The 24,045-nt window shown below is 43.8% G+C and overlaps 1 protein-coding gene across 6 annotated transcripts in view; it reads left to right on the top strand.

Moving 5' to 3' along the window:
• Window positions 1-6,334: 6,334 nt before the first annotated feature.
• Window positions 6,335-24,045, top strand: part of ZFAND6 (zinc finger AN1-type containing 6) — a 64,761-nt gene continuing 47,050 nt past the window's right edge. The window contains exons 1-2 of one of the 6 annotated variants that reach the window (XM_049108516.1): window positions 15,408-15,480; window positions 22,534-22,570. The gene's annotated coding sequence lies outside the window, so the exon portion shown is untranslated. Of the gene's footprint in view, window positions 6,474-8,031; window positions 8,057-15,376; window positions 15,481-22,533; window positions 22,571-24,045 lie in introns of those variants that run through there. The other 5 variants (XM_049108517.1, XM_025436847.3, XM_025436843.2 and 2 more) reach the window with 5 other exon arrangements.

Here is a 24,045-nt window from a genome sequence, read left to right as displayed (position 1 = left end):
TGCCCCCCTCAACTTTTTATTTAAATTCCAGTTGGTTAATATGTAGTGTAATAACAAGTCTCAGGTGTAGAATTTAGTGGTTCATCATGTACATACAACACCCAGTGCTCATTATAAATGTCTTTTTTAATACCCATCACCAATTTAACACATCCTCTCACCCATATTCCCTTCAGCAGCCCTCAGTTTGTTCTTTTTTTAAAAAAAAATTTTTTTAATTGAAGTTCGATTTGCCAACATATAGTATAACACCCAGTGCTCATCCCGTCCAGTGCCCCCCTCAGTGCCCATCACCCAGTCACTCCATCCCCCAGGCTACCTCTCTTCCACTATCCCTTATTCGGTTTCCAGAGCTAGGAATCTCTCATGTTTTGTCACCCTATCTCATTTTTCCCACTCATTTTCCCTCCTTTCTCTTATAATCCCTTTCACTATTTCTTATATTCCCCGTATGAGTGAACCATATAATGATTGTCCTCCAGTTGACTTACTTCACTCAACACAATACCCTCCAGTTCCATCCACGTCAAAGCAAATGGTAGGTATTTGTCCTTTCTAATGTTGAGAGTCTTTTTTAAGCTAAATAAATGAAAAAGAAAAACCCCAGCAGACCTCTTGATGGGCCATCCAAATTCTCTGAAGACACACATTTCTTTCCCTGCTCCCCCAAACTGTTTTAGGCATATGGAATCCCAGTTAAAACCCTGGCAGAAAGAAAAAAAAAAAAAAAAAACCCTGGCAGGAGGGACACCTGGGCAGCTCAGCGGTTGAGTGTCTGTCTTTTACTCAGGTCGTGATCCAGGGGTCCTGGAATCAAGTCCCGCATCCAGCTCCCTACAGGGAGCCTGCTTCTCCCTCTGTCTGTGTCTCTGCCTCTATCTCTGTGTTTCTCATGAGTAAATAAATAAAATCTTAAAAAGAAAAACCTGGCAGGATATTTCTTGGCAACTGACAAAATTATTCCAAAGTTAACACGGAGGCATGAACAGATCAGAATTTTCAACAAAATTCAGAAGGAAAAAAAAAGTAGACGGACAGACTCCATTAGACCCTAAAACTTCTTCTGAGGCCATGGTATTATCACACCACAGGTCTTCATTAAAACCAGACATATGGCTGAAGCAGAACAACAGTATTAGTGGAAAAACCCAGATCTAAAATCTATTATACAGGGGCAGCCTGGGTGGCTCAGTGGTTTGAGCACCTGCCTTCAGCCCAGGTTGTGATCCTGGAGTCCTGGGATCGAGTCCCACGTCAGGCTCCCTGTATGGAGCCTGCTTCTCCCTCTGCCTGTGTCTCTGCCTCTCTCTCCATCATGAATAAATAAATTTTTTAAAAAAAGATTTAAAATCTGTTATACAGATTTAAAGCAAGAAGTTAGTATACGATAAAGGAGACCTCTAACAAAACCAGGAGGAAGGGGAGGATTCAAACATTTGTCAGGGTCCTTGGTTAGTGATTTGGAAATGGATCAATTTACAACCCACATCTTGTTCCAATACGGAAAAAAACAAAAAACAAAAACAAAAACTCAACCCAAACATCAGATAAAGAACTTTCTGTTCTAATTAGAGAGGAAGCAAACAAACAGACTAAAAAGTTTTCCATTCAACAGGGTAAGTTCTAGTGCAGAAGGAGGCATAAAGTGTGTGACTACACATAAAGAGGAGTCCTAACTTTGCCTATAGGAGTCAAGAAAGCCTTCAGCATGGAGCAGGCATTTATAGTGGGTTTTGGGGGATGAGTAGGAGTTTGGTGGGGATAAGCAGAGTGCACACACAAGAGTAAGGTCATAAAAGGGCTGATGAATGAATGTAGGAATGTTAGTAGATGGGCAGCAGCATGTCCATGGAGTTAAGGGATCTGCTGGCTTGGGCCAGTTGGGGGAACAACTCTGAGTGGTTGTCAAGTATGATCCATGGACCCCTGGGGGTCCCTGAAACCCTCTGAGAGGGTCTGTGAGCTCAAACTGTTTTCACTATAATATTATGTCATGATTTGCCTTTTTCTTATGAGTGTACAGTGGGGTTTTGCAGAGGCTATGTGATGTGTGATACTGCAACAGAGAGAATGCAGAAACAAATATGAGAATCAGACTGCCTTCTGTGCACAACTGTAGCATGGTGTCACTCTTCTTACTGATTCATACTCTGGAAAATATAATTTTTATTTGGGAATGTTAACATGTAAGAGTGTTGTTATTACTATTTTTAAATGAGTTAACGTTTACTTTTAAAACACCTCATTTTTAATTTCTAATGCTGTACATATTGATAGAGGTAACCCACATAAAAGTTATTTGGGGTCCTCAATTTTTGAATATAAGAGGGTCCTGAGACTAAATCCTTTGGCTTAGATTCTGACGAAAAGTCAGAAGAACCACTATGGCTAGTCTGTGAGAAGTTTTTCTGAGGGTACTTCCTCCCCTATTGCTTGGAGCCTCAGGGTCTGGTCTGGCTCTGGCAGGTCCCCACTGAGGTTAGAAGGTGGTGGGACCTGGAGATGGTGTTGAAAAGGTGGGTGGATTAACATGGCCACAAATTCTCTGCAAGTTCCTTGCTTTAAAAAGTAGCATCCGTTTCCCTACTCCTTAATCTGGGTTAGTCTCTGTGATCATTAGAACAAGGCAAGTGGCATCCAAGCTCACACCCTTTGTATCTCCAAAACCTCTATGCTATGAGACCCAACTGAACGGGCATACAGCTCAACAGTCCCCAGCAGCTTCTCCATGAGAGAGTACAGGCAAGACCAACAGATCTGCCCAGCCTGGCCGCACAATCATGAGAAATAGTAAATCATTGTTTTAAGTCACTAAGTTGGAGATGGTTTTTCAGAGTGATAGATCTTTTGTAGAGCTGGGGACCAATTAGCCAGACTCAAATGCAGAAGTTCATATTTTATCTCCTATAAATACTGCCAGGGTTCTCAATTTGGCATGCCTGAAATTCAGGGCTGACAATTCTTTGTTGGCTTGGCGGGGGGGGGGGGGGGGGGGGGGGGGGGGGGGTGAAGGTTTGTGCACTGCAGTATTCTAGCAGCATCCCTACTGTCACTAAGTGATAGCTACACCCCCCCCCCCAAGTTGTAACCACCAAAAATGTCTCCATACATTGCCAAATGTCCCCTGGGGAACGAAGTCACCCCTGGTTTAGAACCATTGTTTTAGGCAAATGATTCTGAGAATAAAAATCACCTGGGGGCTTATTAAAAATAGATGCCCAGGCTCATCCCTAGAGATTCTGATTCACTGTGTCCAGATCACGGACCTGCAATCTGAACTTTTAAAATGCTGCAGGTACTCTTATTGGAGGAGTCTGAGAGTTGTTCCAGGAGGAATGGGGAGCCCACAGATGTCTGACCTGCTCAATTTGTGTTTCAGGACGATCATTCAGGGAGTGGCTGGAGGACTACCTGGGTGGGGTGCAGAGACAGGAATTGTATTGGAGGCTATTACCTAAATTCAGGTAAGAAATAATAAGCGGGTGTACAGGGCAGTGCGGGGGGTGTATTTCATAGATATATCTAAGGCCGAATCAGTTAAATTTGTGACTAATTGGATGTTGGGAAGGGGAAGACTTAATTAAAAGGATGAGGCAAAATTAAAAACTTCTAGGCTTCAAATGATATCAGCAAGCAAGTGAAAAGAGAGGACCCACACATGAGAGAAAATATTTGCAAATTATATATCTGATAAGGGACTTGTGTTCAGAATATGTAAAGAACTCTCACAACCAAAAATTAAAAAGACAAAGAACCCAATTTAGAAATGAGCAGAGGATCTGAATAGACATTTCTCCAAAGAAGAGCCACAAAACAGCCAACAAGCACATGAAAAGACACTCAAGGTCATTAGCCATCGGGGAGAGGCAAATCCTAATCATTTCACTCTCATGAGGGTGGGCTCTAATCCAGAAGACAGCCCTTAACAGGTGTTGCCAAGGGTATGGAGAAAGTGGAATCCTCACTCCTTGCTGGTGGGAATGTAAAATAGCAAATCTCCTTTGGAAAAGCAGTCCAGCAGTTCAAATAGTGACAAGCAGAAGCACCACATGGCCCAGCAATTACACACCTAGGTACAGACCCTAGAGAAGTGAAAATGCATGTGCCCACTAACTCTTGTAGATAAATGTTCATAGCATTATCTACCCAGCTCACCTGCCCTGAGGCCGGCCCTCTAATTGGGTCTCAGTCTGGAACACTCTTCTCCCGGTTATCCATAGGACTATATCCTCACCTCTTATAATTCTGTTCAAATCTCACCTTCCCAATGATGCCTATGCTGAACACCGTGTTTAATACTAAAACTTCCCCCTTCCTCGACCCTGCTCTACATTTTCTTCTTTTTTTTAAGGTTTTATTAATTTATTCATGAGAGACACGGAGAGAGAGAGAGAGGCAGAGACACAGGCAGAGGGAGAAGCAGGCTCCATGCAGGGAGTCTGCTGTGGGACTCGATCCTGGGCTAAACCGCTGAGCCACCCAGGGATTCCCTACATTTTCTTCTCTCTATACCTCTTACCATCTTCTAATTCACAACACAAATACTTATTACATGTGTCACCCATTAGAACGAAAAATGAATGAAGGCAGGCATCTTCGTTTTGTTCACTGTTTCCCATACTAATAGAAAACCAAGACCCAGGGAGATTGTGAGTATTGCTAACTGTCAAAAATGTATCTGAGTAGGGATGTGAACCGTGGCCAAAATCCTAAAATTCCATATAGTTCTACTATCTAGTGACAAGAGGACAGTGAATAGTTGAGAGAAATCCCCAGTCTGCAAAATTATTCCTAGTACTAGCAGAAATTGTTATAATCCACCATTCCTTCCCTTCCTGATAGTTCTTTTCATGCTATAATGGCTTCTCATTTCCCACCAAGTAAAGTCAAATACTCAGTTTGGCTGTAAAGACTTGTAACACTTGACCCTAAAACTATCTGTAGTCTCCAAGTTAACCTAGTCTCCATGATCAGACATGAGATCCTTGGGCAAAACCCCCTTCTCGTGGGTTAACCCACTGTGTGTGTGTCTGTTTTTAAAATTAAAAACGAATGCCTGTTACAAACACCCTTTGAATACCTTTCCATCCTGTGCAAACTGTCCCCCCTATTGCTGATGACACACTCAACTCTACACTGCATATTCCTCACCTCACAACACATCACTGTTCTTCAAACCTGGAATTCCATCTTCTGGCCTCTTTAGGAGGACAGGAAAATGCTGCTTTCCTATGCACTCTCCAGTGCCAAAGCCAGTGCAACCTCCTCCTTGAAGGCTCCTTTCTGGCCTGAATCTTCTCAACTGTTAGGCAGTTCTTATCCCCAAGCCCTATTTGCAAAAGACCTACTCTCTACACTTCCAGTTCCACCAAAATCCCTCTCCACTGGGGTTAGGACACTAAGCTAGTGACTTCAAGCCTAAAATGTAAAGGGGAACCAAAAAGCTCAGTAATCAAGATAAGTAAGATCCTGAGACTTTAGTTTTTTTGCACATTAATGCAAAAAATCCATGGTGAGTAAAATAAAATGTCCCATCTGGAAACATATGGGACCTTTGAGGCTCCTACCTTTCGGTCCCACCCTCTCTTAAGGTCGGACTTAATGTCCTTGAACTGGTCTTGGGCCTCCCGCGCGCGCTGCACCTGAGCCGGAAGGCTGAGCTGCTCTGGGGGCACCGTTCCTACATCGCTCCGCTGGCCAGGGGTCTCGGAAGGGCGCGTGGCAGGTGTGCACAGCAGGTGTGCACGCATGTGTGCATGGCACTGTGTGCATGCAGTGGTGTGTAAGCAGCTGTGCACGGCACGGTGTGCACGGGCTCAACGCTGCACGCACGAATGCACGGCACGGTGTGTATGCAGGTGTGCACGCGCTCCCCGCTGCAGGCTGGGGCTCGGGACCCCGCGGCGGGGCGCCCCCGCAGCTCGACCCCCCGCGCTCTCCAGGGTGCGCGTGGGGCCGGCTAGGAGTGCCTTCGCGCACCCCCGGCAGGTGGAGCACCCGCTTCCCCGCGCCACGCCCCGCGAGGCAGCGGAGGTCCCACCCCCACCGCCCCCTGCCCGAGGTTGCAGCTCTGGCGCGCGCCCAGCCCAGGAAGCGCCCGCCGCGCGGCAAGGGCGGGGGAGGGCTCCTCGCTTGCAGCCCCGCCCCCGCACGGGGCTCCGGCCAATCAGCGCGCGCCGCGGGCCCCGGCCCCGCCCCCCGCGTGCCCGCCCCGCGGCCCCGCCCGGCCGGTAATAATTAGGAGGCGGGCGGGGCGCCGCGTCAGCGCCGGGAGCCGGCCAATCGCGGAGCTCGGGCGCCGCCGCGTCACAGGCCGAACAACCAAACAGAAAAGTTTAATAAACAGCGGACGGAGGGCCGGCGGCGGCGGCGGCGGGGCGGGAGCGAGCGGGGGTTCGGCGGCCTCACCTGTCCCCACTCTCCGGCGGCGACCGGCGGCGGGCAGCGCGGCGGGCGGGGAGGGCCGCCGCCAGGTGAGCAGCTCCCTTCCCCCACCGGCTGAGGCGCGGCCCCGGCGCTCCCGGGCGGAAGCCAGGGCGGCGGGCGGCGGGCGGCGGGCGGCGGGGGCGGGGGGCAGGGCGGGCCGGGGGTCCGCGAGCAGTTGGTGGGAGGGGTGGGCCGCGTGGAGCGGGCGTGCACCTGCTGCGGCCGGGGCGGGGGGCGGCCCCTCCTGTCACGGCCCGTTCCTGCGGCCCCGGGGTGCGGGGGCGGGGGGGGCGTTCCGAGCGGCGGCGGGGCGGGTCCGGCGGTCCCGAGCGGCCCCAGGGCGGGGGGGTCCGGGGGTCCCGAGCGGCGCCGTGGGGGGGGTCCCGAGCGGCCCCAGGGCGGGGGGTCCGGGGGTCCCGAGCGGCCCGGGGGCGGGGTAGGCGTTGGGGAGAGCGGTGGCCCCGGGCGGCCCGGGTGGGGGGTGGGCGTGGCAGGGGGTCCCGAGCGCCCCCTCTGCCGCAGCCGCACCTCCCGGGCCGTGCGGGGGGCGGAGCGCCGGGGAGGGGGCGGCCCGGGACCCGGTGCGCGCTGGACGCTGTGGGGCGGTCGGTGCCCCACGGTGCGCTGGCCGTGATGCCCTGAGACAGGGTTCCGGTAGGAGTTTGCTTTTCCCGAGGCTAGGCGGGGAGTCACAGGCCAGAACTTTAGGGGAAAATGCTCTTTTTCTGCAAAAGTTGCACATTTAGGTTTATGCAACAGGTTGTGTCTCAGCTGTTCCTTGCACGTTTTACGCCGTAGTCCGGGCGGGCAGGGGTGCCGGGGGCACCTGAGGAGGAGTGGGGCGGAGGGGGGACCGTGCCCTGGGTCTGTGGGTCCGCGGACGCCGCCTTCCCTGCGGGCGGTTGGTCGTGAAGCCTCCTTTCGCAGGGCGAGCGACTCGGGGCCCCAGGGCCGCACACGACCTAGGTGGTAGGACGGGAGAGGGGCCGGCCGGAGCCCGCACCTGCTGGCCGGTGGCCTGTCTGTCCTGTGCCCTCCTCCCTGGCAGGTCAGGCCCGCCCGTAGTGTGTTCATCGTGGTTTCCTCACCCGGTTCGTGTGTCCACCACGTGCTGTCGGGCCCTTCTCCGCAGCTTTGTAGGGTCAGCGGGGCCCTGCTCACAGCCCGCCGTCCGTGGGCCCTTGGAAGTCACGGTACCTTGTTTGGCGTCAGCACCTGGCTCCCGCTGCGCACCTGCAGACGGTGTAGCCCGTACTCAGGAGTGGAGGGCGTGGGGGGAGCCGAGGGACTTTGTCACGGAGGATCCGGAGCCGGAGGACTACTTCCGAGTTTTGAACATGTGAATGAGAAACCGAGATCCCCTCCGTGTGTGTGTATGATGGATCTCCTCTGCAATCACCGGGGAGAAGTCAGGCTCTGTTTGCTACCTACTTTTTCAATGCTAAAGTAATATAAGTACAAAAACCACTTGATTGTGTGTAAAGTAAGTCACCGTGTGTGCTGGCCACTCTGTGTCACCTCTGGCCACTCACCTAAGGCTCTCTTCTCCCTTAGCACGTCCTGTAGGAGAAACCTGCCCTAATCGTCCTTCCAGCTCTGCACCGTGGGCCGAGGGAAGCCCCATCCGATGGTAGGGCCTCTCAAGGAACAGGATTGGGACCGAGGTGCTCTCTGTGCTGTGATGTTGACGGTGTCCTCGGGGCACTCTGGGAGGACTGTGCTGGCCGGTAGGATAGGCTCACCACACATTGAGGGACTTGACTTCCTTAGCCTTGGGTGTGTGCCCTGAAGGATACTTCTAAGGCCATGTGTTATTTACCACGCTCAGCAACGCACTGACAGAGTAGGAGCGGTATTAATTTCCGGAAAGTGGTGTGTAAGTAATAGGAGTTTATATATAGCTTCAAATAAGTTGTCTTTAAAGGCACAGGAGTAGAGGTGCTTTGTTGTTGTAACCAGCCTGTGTAGCTTGCTGACAAATAGGGTGGTTTGTTTTTTTTGTTTGGTTGGTTGTTGTTGTTGTGTTTTTTTTTTTTTTTTTTTGTAGGGCTGTTTTATTTATCCTGTTGAAAAGTTTTTTTAAAAAAAGTCATTTTTGTATTAAGGGCAATGTGTTTTTGGTGTCTTTCCTCCCCAGCTTTCAGAAGGAATAGAAAGTTACAAAGAATAAATAACCGTTGCTAAAGTTTTGGCAGGTATACCCCTAGTCTGTGTGTGTATATTCTACACAATTGGAAGTGGGATTCTGAACAATACTGGGTTGCGTCTACTTTCAGAGCTTATCCCAAATGCAATCCATCTCAGCACCTTTGTTGTACACAGGACAGTAACAATAGTCATCTAACTGGTGTCCCTGCTTCAGTTCTGGCTCTCCTGTGGGGGAACCATCATTTAAATATGTAAGGTAGAGAGGCTCAACATCCTCCAATGACTTTTCGATACACAAAATAAAATCGAAACTCTTTACTATGACACCTATACCCAAGACCAGCAATCTCTCATGGAAATAGAATGGGAGCCACATAAGTAATTTAAAGTTTTCTGATAGCCCGGGGCGCCTGTGTAGCTCAGTGGTTAAGCATCTGACTCTTGATTTTGGCTCAGGTCAGAACCTCAGGGTTGTGAGATGGAGCCCTGTGTAGGGCTCCATGCTCAGCGGGGAGTCTGCTTGAGGTTCTCTCCCTCTGCCTCCCTGTCTGCACTCCCTACTGCTTGCTCTTGCTCATAAATGAATGAATGAATGAATAAATAAATAAATAAATAAATAAATAAAATCTTGAAATAAATAAATCTTTAAAATTTTCTGATAGCCACATTAAAAAGAGAAACAGGTGAGATATATTTTACTTATCCCAAGATACTATGATTTTAATAAGTAATTAGCATAAGAAATTATTAATAGGATATTTTACTAAATTTTTCAGACTGTCTTCAAAATCCACTATATATTTTCCATGTAAAGTGCTTGGGGGACTGGCCTTGTTTCAAGTGCTGATTAGCCAGCCACACATGACTTATAGCTGTGGGTTGACTATCCAGCCTTGCCAACTTTCCCCCTGATTCATGCACCTCCAGCTATACTGGTCTTCTTGGGATTCTTCAGCATGCCACGCTTACTTCCTTAAAATTGTTGTGTTTTTCTGCCTGGCACACTTCAATCTTGTATCTGCTCAAATGTCACTGCTTCAGGCATGCCTCCACACATCATGTTCCCTGACTATATGACTCTGCATCATGTCCTTATGGAACCTGTCATCCGAAGTTGTTTTGGTTGTTGTCTGTCACTTGAGGGCAGAAGTTAGGACTCTAAGGTACACAAGCATTTCATCTTACTGTGATTAGTCGCCTGTCCTGTGGGGCTTGTTGCTTTGTCCTTTTGTCACTGGAGAGAGTGGTAAGGAGCTAAGTCTCCACATATTCCTCATTTCTTTGGGATTCAGTCTGTCTTACAATGGCTGAGTCAAAGCACATGAACTTTTTTTTGTGTCTTTTTATAAATATTGCCAAATCTTATTGTAAAATTTTGCTGAGATTATAATATAAAGTTGACTGAACCAGTATAAAGTTTGATGAAAAATGTGAGAGTACAAATTTTCTCTGTATCTTTGCCAACACTTGAATATTTTCTTTCCTGCCTGCCTTCTTCATAAGACTCTTTATATATTTCTTAGAATAATTATGATGACAAATGGAGAGAAAGGTATTATGTCTTCTAATTTGTTTTTGCTTATTTGGAGTGATGTTCTATGTTCAAAATACCCTTTTTATTCTTTTATATAATTAGGATAGCAATCCTTTGTCACATCCCACAGATATTTTCCCTGGCTCTTCGTTTGCCTTTTACTTGCTTATGGTATTTTGTTTTTTTAACTTCAAAGAGTTTTTACCTTTTAAGAAATTTAAGTTAGTAGTTTCTTTTTATGGCTCCTACTTCACTCTCATGTTTAATGGGTACTCCTGCCCAGATAACTCTTCTAGTCCTTCTATGGTTTCATTCTCATACGTATCTCTCTCTGTTTATCTAGGATTTGTTTTGATAGTATAAGTCAAGAGAAATAACTTCTTTATTTTTCCTTAATAGTTATTTTAGCCTGATTAACAAAAATCTTGTTGCCTTGAAATAAAACTGCCTTCATTATATACTAAAAGCATATATATACTTGGTTCTTTTTAGCTTTTATACAGTGTTCATAATTTGATGCTAGTGCATTGTTTTAGTAACTGGGAATAATGTGTTTTCGTTTTGTCTCCCTCCCTTTTCATCCCCAAATTTTTGACTGTTGCTTTGTTCTCTAGTTTTTTAGTTGATTCCTTAGAGTCTGCAGGTGGTTTGGGGTTTTGAAATTTTAAATTAAGTTACTGTATTTCTACACTTTGTTTTATTTTCTATGATAAAAATATTTTGTGCCATTAAATTGTCCTTTGCGTGTAGTTTTGCTATGTTCCTTAAATGTTGATGTGTAAAAATATCTGTATTGAGTGACTCTTCCATCGTCACTGCAGTTGCTCCTCGCTGCCTGTACTTTGTGCCCAGTGCTGAGGCCTTCACCCAGTTCAGAACCTCTGGGAAAGCTACGCTATTCATAGACCGATGAATAAGGAGTTTTCAGATGTTGACCAGTGCTAGCAAGGAAAGAAATCCGGTGTGCCAGCAGAGATTGGAAGGTGCTAACTCCACGTCCTAAGAATGTCTCTGTGAGGATGTAACATTTAGGAAGATTAATGGTGTAACCAAGGTTTGTTTGGGGAGTTTCTTTGGTTTCCATATCTATCAGAACATTAAAACTTAGTAACAAGGGCACACTGAATTTCTTTTGCAAGATTTTTTTTGTAAAAATTGCCTTGTAAACAGTTATGAGCCCATAGCTTGTCCTGTAGAAAATTTGCAACTGTGCTTGTGAGTTCTGAGATCAAGAGTCAGCTAGGGGAGTGCTGGCTCGAACAGGAGAGCTTGGCTTGATTCAGGATGTACCAGAGGAGTGGAACGACTGGGGCTCCCTGAGGGAGCATTGTGGGGCCAGCCAGACTTCTTGGGGAGACAGTCCTTCCTTAATGCTGGCAAAAGAGGTTAAGCCTCTGTTGGCTGTATTTATTCATTTCATATTGGACATTTTTTTCTGCTGTAAACACTTGTAATAACTGCAATTCATTAAGTGTGTGTAATTTGTTTTACTGTCTGTTTCTTCCCTTGAGCTGTTATTTCCAAGCTAGTAGATAGCCACTTGTCACTATTTGAATGCATTAAAATTAAATAATATTAAAAATTCAGTTCCTCAGTCATACTAGTAACGTACCAGTTGCTCAATAGCCACATGTGGCTAGGGGTTGTTGTACTGGACAGCAGAGATATAAATTTAAGTAGCCAGTGGCTGTTGAAATATCACAATTCTGAATGAGGCCGTAAATATGAAATAGGAACTGGATTTCTACTGCAAAAGAAAAAAATCTCAATTTTAAAAATGATTACATATCGAAGTAATGCTATTTTATGTGTATTGTGTTAAGTCAAATATATTACTACAATTGATTTAACTATTTTAATATTGTAATGTGGCTATGAGAACACTGAAAATTGCCCATGTTCCCATGACATCCCTGTGGTCTGACTCTAGACCTTAAGTCTCCACAGTGTGAGGGACAGTCTACCATGACGTGCCCTGCTACTAGTGGTGCCCAGCACATAGTAGGTGTTCTCAACCTTTGATGAGTTAAGAAGCTTTTCTTTTCTTTTCTTTTCTTTTCTTTTTTTTTTAGAAGCTTTTCTTTTAACTTTGAACATTACTGTGTGATCATCAGAGGATGTTACTTACCTGTTCAACTTGTGCTTTTCAAAACCGTTTATTTTCTGTGACTATAATTTTTAAAAATTTTCCATGACTGTTGAAAAACGCAGCTTTTCTTTGGATAGCTGTATAAAAATTAATCTTATTAAATAATTAGAGTGGATGATTTATCTTTTCAAATTTTATTTATTTATTTTTTAGCTTAGGCTGCTAAGGAGAGAGGAAGGAACTTAGAATCTGCCGATCTGTTTTCCATCACTTTTCTATGTCCCACAGTTTACTTAGATCAGCGGTGATGTTACTTGGCACATGAAAATTGATGGCTCTTAATAATTAAGCATTGAGAATGCTTTTTCCTTTACATATACTTTTGTCTCAATATTGTGACTTCTGTTCCTTTTTAATTTACATTTGTTGGTGACCTTGCTTATCCCTGTAGATCTAAAATAGTTTATCATCTTATAGACAGATACCTCAACTGGGTTTAGTTTATGCTTTCCATGGTTCAATTCCTGAATATTTCCTTTGTGTTTAGTATTTTGCTGAGTGGGCCATTAGCCCTCTCCCAGTGCTCACCTTGTGTTGTTTTCCCTTCATGAATTGGAAGACCCACGACAGGAGTTGGAGACTTAATAAATACATGCCTCACTTTTGTAAGCAATGTGTATTTGTCAGGGAAATATTGTTCTAAATGATTTTCTTTTTCTCCATTAGATAGTGATTTTGAGACCATATCTTTAGGGACCCAGTCATGCTTTGTGAATGTCAAGCTGGGCCTTTTATCAACTACTGCCTAGACCCACCTGTTAGCACCCAGGGATGATGCCAAGGATTAATTTTTGTTGTATGAAGAATAGTTTGACCTCCTCTCTCAGTCCTTTAAAATCCTGAGGACATTTTCACCCTGCTCTGTACCTACTGAAAGTTACTCTTGATGGTCTAGGTACTTAATTCCTTATGCAGGGTCTTTTTAAAATGAGATGAGACCAGTTGTTCTGGCTTATCCTCTCCATTGTTAGTTGATAGGTTTGAGAAAGCTTCTGAGCTCCTCCCCCACCAAGAATATACAGTACATCCTTTGAATCCTTGATGTTCAAAAAGTGATATTGTCACATGCAATCAGGAAGCCTTGGAGCATTTGCAGGCTCCATGTTCCTATGAAGCAATATTGTTTTCAAATAATCTCAGTTGTGATATTACTTTCCTTTTATTTATTTTTGCTGTTTTCTTCTGCTACAGACTTTGAAGTGGAATAAAATCCGCGTATATAAAATGACATTTATCACCATGAAGCTCTTTCAAGTAGATCCTAGAGACCTTTGAATGGTCTGGTATAATCATATCTGTATTTTTTTTTTGGTTATAGATTGAGGGTGGTCCTGGTGTTATTTTAGTGTATGTAATACGTGTCTGTTTTATACAAATTATTGACTGAAGTGAAAAATTGAGAATGGAGCAAAAGTTATTTTGGTTCCCGTAACTCTACTAATTTCATGCTTGCCAAATTTTAAGATTTAAATGCTTGCCATCTCTTTTTCTATAGCCCTGTCAAATTCTGGCCATCTAAAACCTTTTTTTTTCTTTCAAATTTATGCTGTAACTAAAATTTTGTATTCTTTCTGTTACTTGTTCCTGTACCTCTTATGCTTCCAGTGTTACTTTGCCAGAGTGGGAAGAAGACCTCAACTTGACTTGTGAAGTACTGGGCATTCAGGGCAGAGAATCCTTGCAAAGCATCTTGGGACTAGGCCTCTGTGAATTGGCTCTTTCAATTTGTCCACTTAAAAGGCATAATAGATGATGCAGCTGTTTGGGCTTCTGCAGGGTATTACTCCATATTCATGTCTAGTTGCAATTATGTGAATTTTCAGTTTCGTACAGACTTCTCTTTGTAGTCAAAACAAGTTTGTTGGCTTTGTGTTCTAATATATGGATTTTTCTGAGGGAAAATGCAAAATTTTAGACTTTAAAAACTGTACATTTAACGTGAAATATTCTTATATAAACTTATTGAAAGCGTTTTTAAGAAACTTTAATTTGCTTTACTTTTTGGGTTTTATTTTTATAAATCACTTAAAATTTTGGTAGAGTTGAGAATCATACTTTACTGAACAAGTTAAATGCCATTCAATCAGGTAATGATTCATGTCAGTAATATTTGGTGGGCCAAGCTACTAGGACATACGGAGTTTTAATTGAAGTAAACGTACTAAAATACAGCAAACGGAGTCCTGGGTAAAGTGTTTGTGTGGGATGTTTAGAAGCCCCGCAGGTGACTTGTCCTGTCACCCGGGATTTCCAGAGGAAGACCTTGCCCTTGGCTGCAGCCCTGGTGAACTAAGGGATACTCAGGTGGGCTGCACCCCCAGGTGAACTAAGTGATGCTCAGGTGTGGTGCACGGTCGGGTTTACCCGTGTTTAGAAAGCAACAGGAATTGGGAACTGAAACAACTCAAGCCCTCCTGACCTTGGCCGGCCCTGCGCTCAGGGCACGCGGCCTCTGCCTGCGTCGCTGCCCCTCTGCGGTGCCCAGGCTGCCCCCGAGGCAGCCCTGTCCCGGCTGCAGGTGTTTGTGCCCTTGGCAGTGGAGACGGCAGAGGCTGGGCCCCCACGTTCTCGGCCCGGCTGATGCTCAGGACGCGGCCGGGACTCGGATGGCGCAGAAAGGAGTGTTTTGCATTTGGTGGTTCAGGGCTCTCTATTTTCCATGACTTAAATGATCCTATTTTCAAGTCTTAGAGAAAATATCGTTTTGTTCAGTGTGGCGAAATTTTGCATTGGATTTTCTGTTTGCCACCTTAAAACAAACGTGAACTGTTGAAAAGGGAGCGTGAGTGAACAGAGCTTCAGTGTCCCTCCGTGGCTGTGCGGGGGCACGATCGGACGCAGGCGGGGAGCATCGTGTCTGCTGCCGCGCTTGCACTCGGTCGGGGCACCGCGGGGTGCGCGTTCTCCCCGAGACAAAAGAGTGAGCCAACACTCCGCGAGGGGAAACCGAAACCCTGCGTCCTGTCTCTTTAAGAAACCAGCTTATCAGCGGGTTTCGGCCGCGCGACCTAACCTGCTAGCGAGGAAAAGTTCTTTAAAGTAATGGATGTCAGCCGCGTCCAATCACCGCGGCCAGCCGCCCGGGCGGGGCGGGGCCTGGCGGCGGCGGCCAGTGGGCGCGCTGGGGGCGGGGCTTGCCGTGCAGGCTCGGTTGCCGGGGAGCACGGCTTCAAGTGAAGTTAATCTGAGGGGAAGCAAACAGAAAATTGTGGAGGTTTTGTTGGTAGGCTTTTTGTTCCGATCTTCTAATAATTCTTTATTTTACACTCTTGCTCCTTTATGTTTCTGTGTGTGCTAGGTTGTGTCATTGTGCTATTTTCTGCTGCAAACCGAACATGAACATTAAGCAGGGAAGCAGAACAAAAGGGCTGTTTGGACAGGAAATAGGTGTTGAGAGGATCAAACTTGACTTTGTTCGTCAGGCTCCGTAGTTGGGGCCCGAGTGGGGGCCGGGGTCCCCTCCGACGGCGGGCGCCTCCGCCCTCCCCGCCGGGGGGGCGCGGGGTCCCGGGGGGCGCGGGGGCGACCTGCCCCGGCCCGGACCGTGCAGGGGCGGGGAGGGGGGGGGCGGGCGGGGGCTGGGTGGAGGCGCGGCTCCCCCCCCCGGCCCCCCCGGGTCCCCCCGCGCCCCCCACCCCGTCCGCCTCTCCGCGTGCGGGCTGCGGCGGGGGGCGGGGGGCGCGGGGCGCAACTTTCGGGGGTCGGCATCCGCGTCCCGAGGGCGCCCGGAGCCTCGGCCCCGCTGGCTGGTCCGCGCCCGGCCGCCGGCTGCTCGGGCTGCTGCTCGGAGCGCTCCGCGGCCGCGGCGGGGCCGGAGCCGGAGCCGGAAAGTCGCTCCGCACCCGCACCCCGCACCCCGCACCCCGCGTCCCTGTGTGCTGTGCTGTGCTGTGCTCTGCTCGTTTTTACTCTTTTCTTTTGTACCTTACCAGATTCTTGCATTTTTCCCCCCATAATTGCAAATAAGTGCAGTTTTACATTTTTTTTCAGTAAACTGTGTTATCGGTTAACATTTTTTAAATTTTAGTTCTATAATCCGTTAAAGTTAGTAGGACCTAAGATATACTTAGTCTTTTGCCTATTGTGTTTACGTTGTTCCCACGTTTTCACCATTTTAAATAGTATTGCATTAAACAGACTTCTGTGTGTACATTTAAAAATACTTCCTCCCCCCCGCCCCCCGCAAGATTTTTCTTCTTCTGGAAAAATCCCCAGTGGGCTTACCTAGATCAAAGAATATGAACACTTGATTGGCCAAATTGCTTCTTAGGTTGTACCAGTTTATATTGCCACCAGCAGGACGTGCTTCAAAATTTTTCTAATGGGCATCCCCTTAAGCGTTCTATTAAAGTGTGCCTCTGAAGCTCTCTGATTGGGTGACTAGTTTTTGCCTAAACTAATGACCTATTTTAAATCCCATTTTCCAAGATGTAGATGAATATAAAGTCATTTTCTGGACATTAAAGCGAGCTGAAGGAAATTGGAAAAATTTTTACCTGCTTAAGTGAGCGATTATATCTTTGTTGGGTATTTTACTCATTGTATGTATTTCTGTCAGTACTGGGCTTAATGTTTTACATCAGCCTTCCTGTTCAGACCAGGTTTTCTAGTAGATGCTTTTTCTAGTAAGCACATATTGGAGGAAGTATTTTCTTGCAAGATCTGTCAGAAACCTTTTTTTTTTTTTTTTTTTTTTTTTTTAGAGAGGAGCTGCAGTGGTGCCACTTAACATTACCTGCCTCTGAACAGGTGTGGACAGCCTTTGTCACTGTTTGTGCTTCTCTGGGTTTTTTTTATATGGGAGAGAAACAGAATTAGTATGCGTGGATCTAGATTTTAAAATGGTATATCAACACCTTTTTAGTATTGCATAGGCTTTCAATTAAATGTGAGAAGATGACTGCACTCACACACAGTGGTACTAGACCTGTGTTGTTTTTGTCTTTAAGAGTGTTCTTTGTTTGGCAATGACTGCTGATCATGTGCTCTTAACAGCCAGTGTGTTCAGTGGGCTAGGCGTGACTGCTCAGGGTATCAACTTGTTAACTGATGTTCCAGAATAAACTTTTAAAAAGTTGTTTTAAAGCAAAATTCAAAACGATTAAAAGTGCTCATTTCATTGATGAATGGGAGGCAGTGATAAATCTTGGGTTAAGCTCTAACTCACTGATGCAACAGTAGTTGAGCACAGCTGCAGTTTAAATAATTTAACGTATTTTCTGTGAATTTTTATTTCAATTACTGATAACAGCATGTCTCCAACCTCCAAAGTTAATATTGCTTTGTTGGTTATTGTATTTTGTTTTTTCAGGGTAAAGCTTTTTTAAATGTCTGTTTTGGGTGAAGATTTGGGTGAGTTTTCCAGACATTAGGATTTCTCTTAATGTTTGGAGTGGAGGAGGATTTAAAACTCAACAGTTTTAATTACTGAAATAGTTACCATGAAACACATTTCCCATACATTTAAATTTTGTGGCTGTATCAGAATTTACACAGATAAATTCTTCATTCATGAATAGAACTTGAGTTTCACTTGAATTTTTGAAATTTGTGTTGGTGCTTCAATATTTATATCACCAATCTTTCCTTTGTTCTGAATTTGAGAAAGTGTGTGGTTTTTTTTTTTTTTTCCAATCTTAACAGATTGATCTTGTTGCTCTATAGAGACGAAGATAATTGTAAATTTAACTATTTTAATGAAAGCCTTTGCAGGTTTAGCTGTGGCTCACATTTGAATGGGGGACCTGTTCCTCTGGGGCTCTGGGAACACCAGCACTTAGAGAAGTGAGCACCTGTAAAAGTGGCTGTGCTGTGTGTCTACTGTACTGCTCTCTGGTTAACAACACTAGGGAGTCGCAGCCTTTCGGTAAGTAGGTTTCATTCAGAGTAGAAACCAATTTTCTAGAGGGAGAAGAAAACTCTTAAATTGAACTAATACTGAGGCAAGATAAAAATAATGATAGCCAAAAAAAAATAGTGATAACTCCATTTTATTAAGGATTAGAAAAAAAAGTGATCTGAGAGGGAATATTAAATACATTCAGAGCTTCTATTGTTAAATGTCTCCATTCAAGGGAAATGGAGTGATTTTTTTTTTTTCCTCCTAATGACATAGGGCAAAATTTTAATGGGCAGTTAAGTTGGTAAAACTTGAGAGAACCTAGAACCAGTGGTTTAGTATTTACAAAGTCGCTTTGTTCCTTGAAATAGGGGGGACTTTACAGTTTTGCAGTGTTCTCCTTTGTGACTTCTTTACAAAAGTAGGTAAATGTTTTAGGAAGTAATTTTTCTTCATAACTTAGAAAGTGCTTATTAATTGATGTGTCTGAGAACCTGTCTGACTTAAATCTGATTTTTCATAGTTATTAGAAAAAAGGAACTTGAAACATTTTGTTTTTGGTAAAAAGGAGCAGATCCATCATCTGTCTTTATACCTCTTTCCTTTCCTCCCCAATATAAGCACCTTCCTCCCCCACCAGTGGACTTTTTTGTTGAATATGTACTTGATTTCTCAGTAAAATTTAGCACTGTTAACTCCTTTTATTCTTCTTGAAACTCTTCCAGTGAGTTTTAGAATATTGCTTCAGCTTCTTTTTTGTGATCTCTGTCCTTTGCAAATGTTTCCTCTTTATAAACCATTAAGTATTGAAATTTCATAGGATTCTGACCATAACATTCCTCTCAGGCTAACCTTGGGTGAACTCTAGGACCACATCTTTAGTTAACTGCCTGTACGTAGTAACGATTCCAAGATCTGTATCTTAAATCCAGATTTTTTTAGTTGCACTTGAAACCCATGTCCATCCAGCTCACAAAGGTCTCTCTTCTGTACCTATGTGGAACTCAGCAAGGCTAAATTTTAACTGCCTTTTGTTGCCCTCCCAGCAGTATCCTACAATCCTTTCTTCCCTGTCCCAGAAAATGGGTGGTATGCAAGATCTATTTTTTTTTTTATTCTTCCTTCTTTACCCACAGTGAGCCTCAACGTCCTATCAATTCTGATTATCTATTTTAAAAGATTTTACTTTTAAATACTCTCTACACTCAACGTGGAGCTTGAACTCATAAGCCGGAGATCAAGAGTCAAACACACCACAAACTGAGCCAGCCACCTATCTCTCCTATCAGTTTAAAATCCATGGCATCTAGGGTCCATGGCTTCTTATTTAGATTACTAAAACAGTCTCTTAACTCATCTTCACTTCCAGTTTTGTCTCTCTACATTCTCCACTGTGCAGTTGTGTCTGTTTTTCTCTGCTTAAAATTCTTCAGTGTTTCTTGTTGCCCTTTGAACTGTCTTAGCTACCTAGGGCGAGAATAATACCAGCTAATTCTGTGCTAAGCATTCTCTGAGGTAGTCCCCAAACAACTTTAAGAGGTTAAGTACGGTTACCTTCATTTAACAAGTGAGACAATTTGGAAAGGCTAAATAATTTGTCCAGGGTTGACTTAGCTGGTAAGCAGCTAGCACACTTTGAACTCAAGTGTGCCAGAGCAAAGTCCTACCTCTTAACTACTGAGCCATGTTCCCTCCTAAGCTGGCCTCTTGCTTCTTCACCCCCCTCCCCGCCCACACACACACCAGTTCATTTCATCCTCTCACTAACTATTTGCAGTTCCTCCTTAGTCTAGAGGATACTCAAAACTTGTTGCTGGAGTCTAAAAGTGCTTTAAGGGTTTTCAAGAAAACATTTTTGACAATTTTTTTTAGAACACTCCAAAAAAGATCTAAGAGATTTTAGCATCCCCAAAATATAAGAAGATAAATATGAGATATAGGAAAGATACAGGTAGTTTTTCATACCTAGTTGGTTTTGAATTTCAAAGCTGTTAAATTCTTCATGTTTCATAAAAAGCTTGACACCTAGCTGTGTAAGAGGAAGATTAGGCAAAGTGGGAAATCGCTTATCAGAGCTATTTGAAATGCTAATGGGCTCTTTACATGGCTGTTCTAGTAGACCTTGTGTGTACTTCTGTGACCAGGTGTAGGAAGCTTGTACCTGTGAACACAGGTCAAATAAGTGACTGCATGATGGTGGTATATGTTCTTTTGCACCCAACATTGTATCACTACAAAAGGTTAAATACTGCAGCTGATTTTTTGCAGAAGGAAAATCGAGGTAAACAGAGACATGGTAGTTGTTTTGTTTTGTTTGTTTTTACCATTCAGGTATTTTAGAGGCAGGAAATTCTGTAGTACTCTCAAAAGTTTTAATTTGCCATACTTTATTATCCAGAATTATCTTTTGCTATTTTCTTATTTGATACAAATGCAAAGTAATAGGTCATTTAATAGATTTTAAGTTTTGTATTTTACAATAATCAAATATAGAATTTAAAAATGTATAACTTAGTGTAGGTGAATAGAAAATACAATCTTTTTAATTAATTGCTTGAAAGTGTATAGTGTATCTTTTTTCAATGGATACCAACTCTCAGTAGCTATAGAACTTTATAAATAGAATCAGTTTTAGTGGGAAAAATTAATCTTGGCCTATTATTTAAGATGAAAACCCACACCAAAAAAGTCTCATTAATTGCCTAAAAATAATAGTTGAGTAAGCAAATTCTTATTGAGCTGTGTTCACAGAGGCTAGTCAAGTAGTCTGACCCAGTCACCTAATCAAGTGAGTTTGCCAAAGTGCTGAAAGACCTTTTTCTTTAGCAAGTTCACTTATTGTTTGAATAAATTGGGGCATCTGAATATTCTCTGCCCTATAAGTCAGTGTTTTATGTTACTGAGTGCCAAATTGTGGTTTGTTTATAAATGATTGCTGTAGAAGCTCAGCAGGGAGAAAGATACTATGAGGTAGGATAATTAAGAAATTCTAAAAAAGTAAAATCTGAAGCAGGTCTTGAAGGTTAGATACGTTTGAGACTACAGCAGTGACAGCCTTCTTCTTCTTGCTTTTTAAATTTATTTATTTTGGACGTAGAGTAAAGCTTTATTCTTTTCACCTGAAAAGGGACAACCTTGAAACAGTAGAGAGTAATAAAAGAGAAACTCTTATCTGCCTTCCACCAAAGTTTTCCTGCTTTGGTGGCTGCCATATAAATTTCCACTTGTCCAGTAAGCAGGTGGATGTCTAGTTGTTCCAGCACCATTTGTTGAAAAGACCAACGTGGTTGTATTGCCTTTGCTCCTTTATTAAAGATCAGTTGGCTATATTTATATGGGTCTGTTGCTGGGTTCTCTGTTTTATTCTAGTAATCTGTTCTTTCACCAATACAATATGGCTTGACTACTTCATATTAAATCTTGAAGCTGGGCAGTGTCAGCTCTTCAGCTCTGTTTTCCTTCAACCTTGTATTGGCTCTTCTGAGTCTTTTGCCTCTCCATATAAACTTGAGAATCAGTTTGTTTATATCGCAAAATACCTTGTAGGAATTCTGACTGGGGTTTTATTGCATCTGTAGATTAAGTTTGGAAGAACTGACACCTGGATAATACTGAGTCTTCCCATGGACATGGAATATCCCCGTGTTTATTAGTTCTTTCTTGATTTCATTCAGCAGAGTTTTGTAGTTTTCTTAATATGGATTATATGTGTTTTGTTAGATTTATACAACCTAGGTATTTCATTTTTGGTTGCTGACATAAATGGTATTAGGTTTTCAATTTCACAATCATTGTTGTATAAGAAAACAATTGACTTTTATATATTAACCTTATATCCTGCAACTTTGCTGTAATCACTAGTTTCATGAGATTTCTTTGTATTGTCGTTAATTCACATTTTCTGCATAGGCGATGATATTGTCTGTGAACAAAACCAATTTCATTTCCTCCTTTGTAATCTGTATGCCTTCTATTTCTTTTTCTTGTCTTATTGCAGTGGGTAGTACTTTTAGTACCATGTTGAAAAGAGGGTACATACTTGCCATGTTCCTGAACTTTGTGGGAAACCTTCAAGTTTCTCACAATCAGGTGTGATGTTACCTGTAGGATTTTTGTAGATATTCTTTATCAACTTGAGGTTTCCTTTTGTTCCCATACTTAACTGTTCAAATCCTCACAACAAACAGTACGTGAGCTGAGTCTCATTGTCTGTTCCACGGGTGATGATACTGAGGTGCATAGGGAATTTAGGCCACTTACAAAAGTCAGACAGCTGGTTATGGCACGTTCAGTTTGGCAGGTCTGACACCAGTGCATGATCCTGCCATTCAGATTTGCTTGGAGAAGAAAAGATACTCAAGGTGGGGAGACTGCCAGGATTGTTTTGGGAAGCTCCATGGTAATCGAAGTAATTTTACTAATCTTCTTGAACTTTAGGATTGTGATCTCAAGGCCAGATGACTTCCTGGGAGAGGTAAGGAGTACACCTTTCTTATTCCAGTGAGTGTCAGATGATAGAATTGGTGGAATTCCAGCTCTAGTGGGTCTCTCTAAGGCTGGGACCATGACTTCTCCCCACCTTTTGCTGAGTTCACATCTTCTGGTTCTTTGATTTACTGTGAGCTCAAAATTAGAAGTTTTTGTGGAGATTTATTCATCAGTTACCCTATCTTTACCTTTCTTAATTTTCTTTTTACAAAAATTTCTGAGGTGGATATGGTGCAGATAAAATGGTGGTGTACTGAGCACTGTGCTTTCTTCTTTATTATTTTTAATCTTCTAGCCCTGTGAACTCCTGGTAGTGGTACCCACATTGACAGATATTCCGCAGATTTCTTGAGCACCTACTAGGTGCTTTGGCAGGAACTTACGATATCTTGGGGAAACCTATCCAGAAGGATTAAAATGTTTGGAGATAGAAAGGGAAAAGACATCAGGTTTGTTTGTTTTTATAGATTTTATGTATTCATGAGAGGCAGAGACACAGGCAGAGGGAGATGCAGGCTCCCAGCAAGGAGCCTGATGTGGGACTCAATCCCAGGACCCCAGGATCATGACCTGAGCTAAAAGTAGATGCTCAACCACTGAGCCACCCAGGCGTCCCAAGACCTCAGGTTTTAATAAGAGCAGAGAGTGAGAGAAGACTTTATAGAGGAGAAAGTACTTATACTAAGATTAAGAAGATACTAAAAGTTACCCAGATTGAATAAAAGGTATGGAATAGGGTGGGTCTTGTAGCTGGAGAGTAAAGCACTTGCAAGATAATGATTAACAGCATAGACGTGGGGAGCTTCAAGACCCCCTTAAGAAAGAATGACAGGAGAACGAGGCTGGATAGGCAGGCCAGCAGAGTCTATTCTCTTAGTGATGGAAAGTCATTGGGTTATTGATCTGGGGAGTGGTCTGACCAGGTATATTTGCTTGAGTATTTACTTTGGCAGTAGAGTGGCAGCAGAAGGGGTTCAAGGTTACGTTGCTGGTAAGAATCAACAGCAGTTTGAATTGAGGTCACTCTGCCTTTCTTTAAATCTATTTAAGCATAGACCATTTAAGATACCTGGTGCTCAGGTTCATTGGTTAGTAATGTGGGCAGGGGAAGTGAGTATAGTACACAGGTAGTTACTGAAAATAAGCTCAGAAGACAAGAGATTAGGTGAGATTTATCATGAGATCTGTCTAATGATTGAAGTGTGACTGGCCAAAAGTGGGAAGATGTGGACTTAAACCAGGTATAATTGCATAAAAGGGTGAGATCTGAAGGATCAAGGACCTAACTACTAATTTCCATTTGAAAGAGAGATCAAAATTGACTAGCGAGTTAGTAAGCCAAGTTGGCAAAGTGAGTGATAGTTCCTTGAAAGAAATTACTGTCAGGCAGAGGTATTTTTTTGGAACAAGTTCTCAAGCAGTGTTGAATTTTGAAGTAAACCATTGAGGGTGTTCGACACT

Source organism: Canis lupus, chromosome 3 (assembly GCF_003254725.2).
Source record: "Canis lupus dingo isolate Sandy chromosome 3, ASM325472v2, whole genome shotgun sequence".
Lineage (NCBI taxonomy): Eukaryota > Metazoa > Chordata > Mammalia > Carnivora > Canidae > Canis > Canis lupus.
This window is presented reverse-complemented; position numbering and strand designations above follow the sequence as displayed.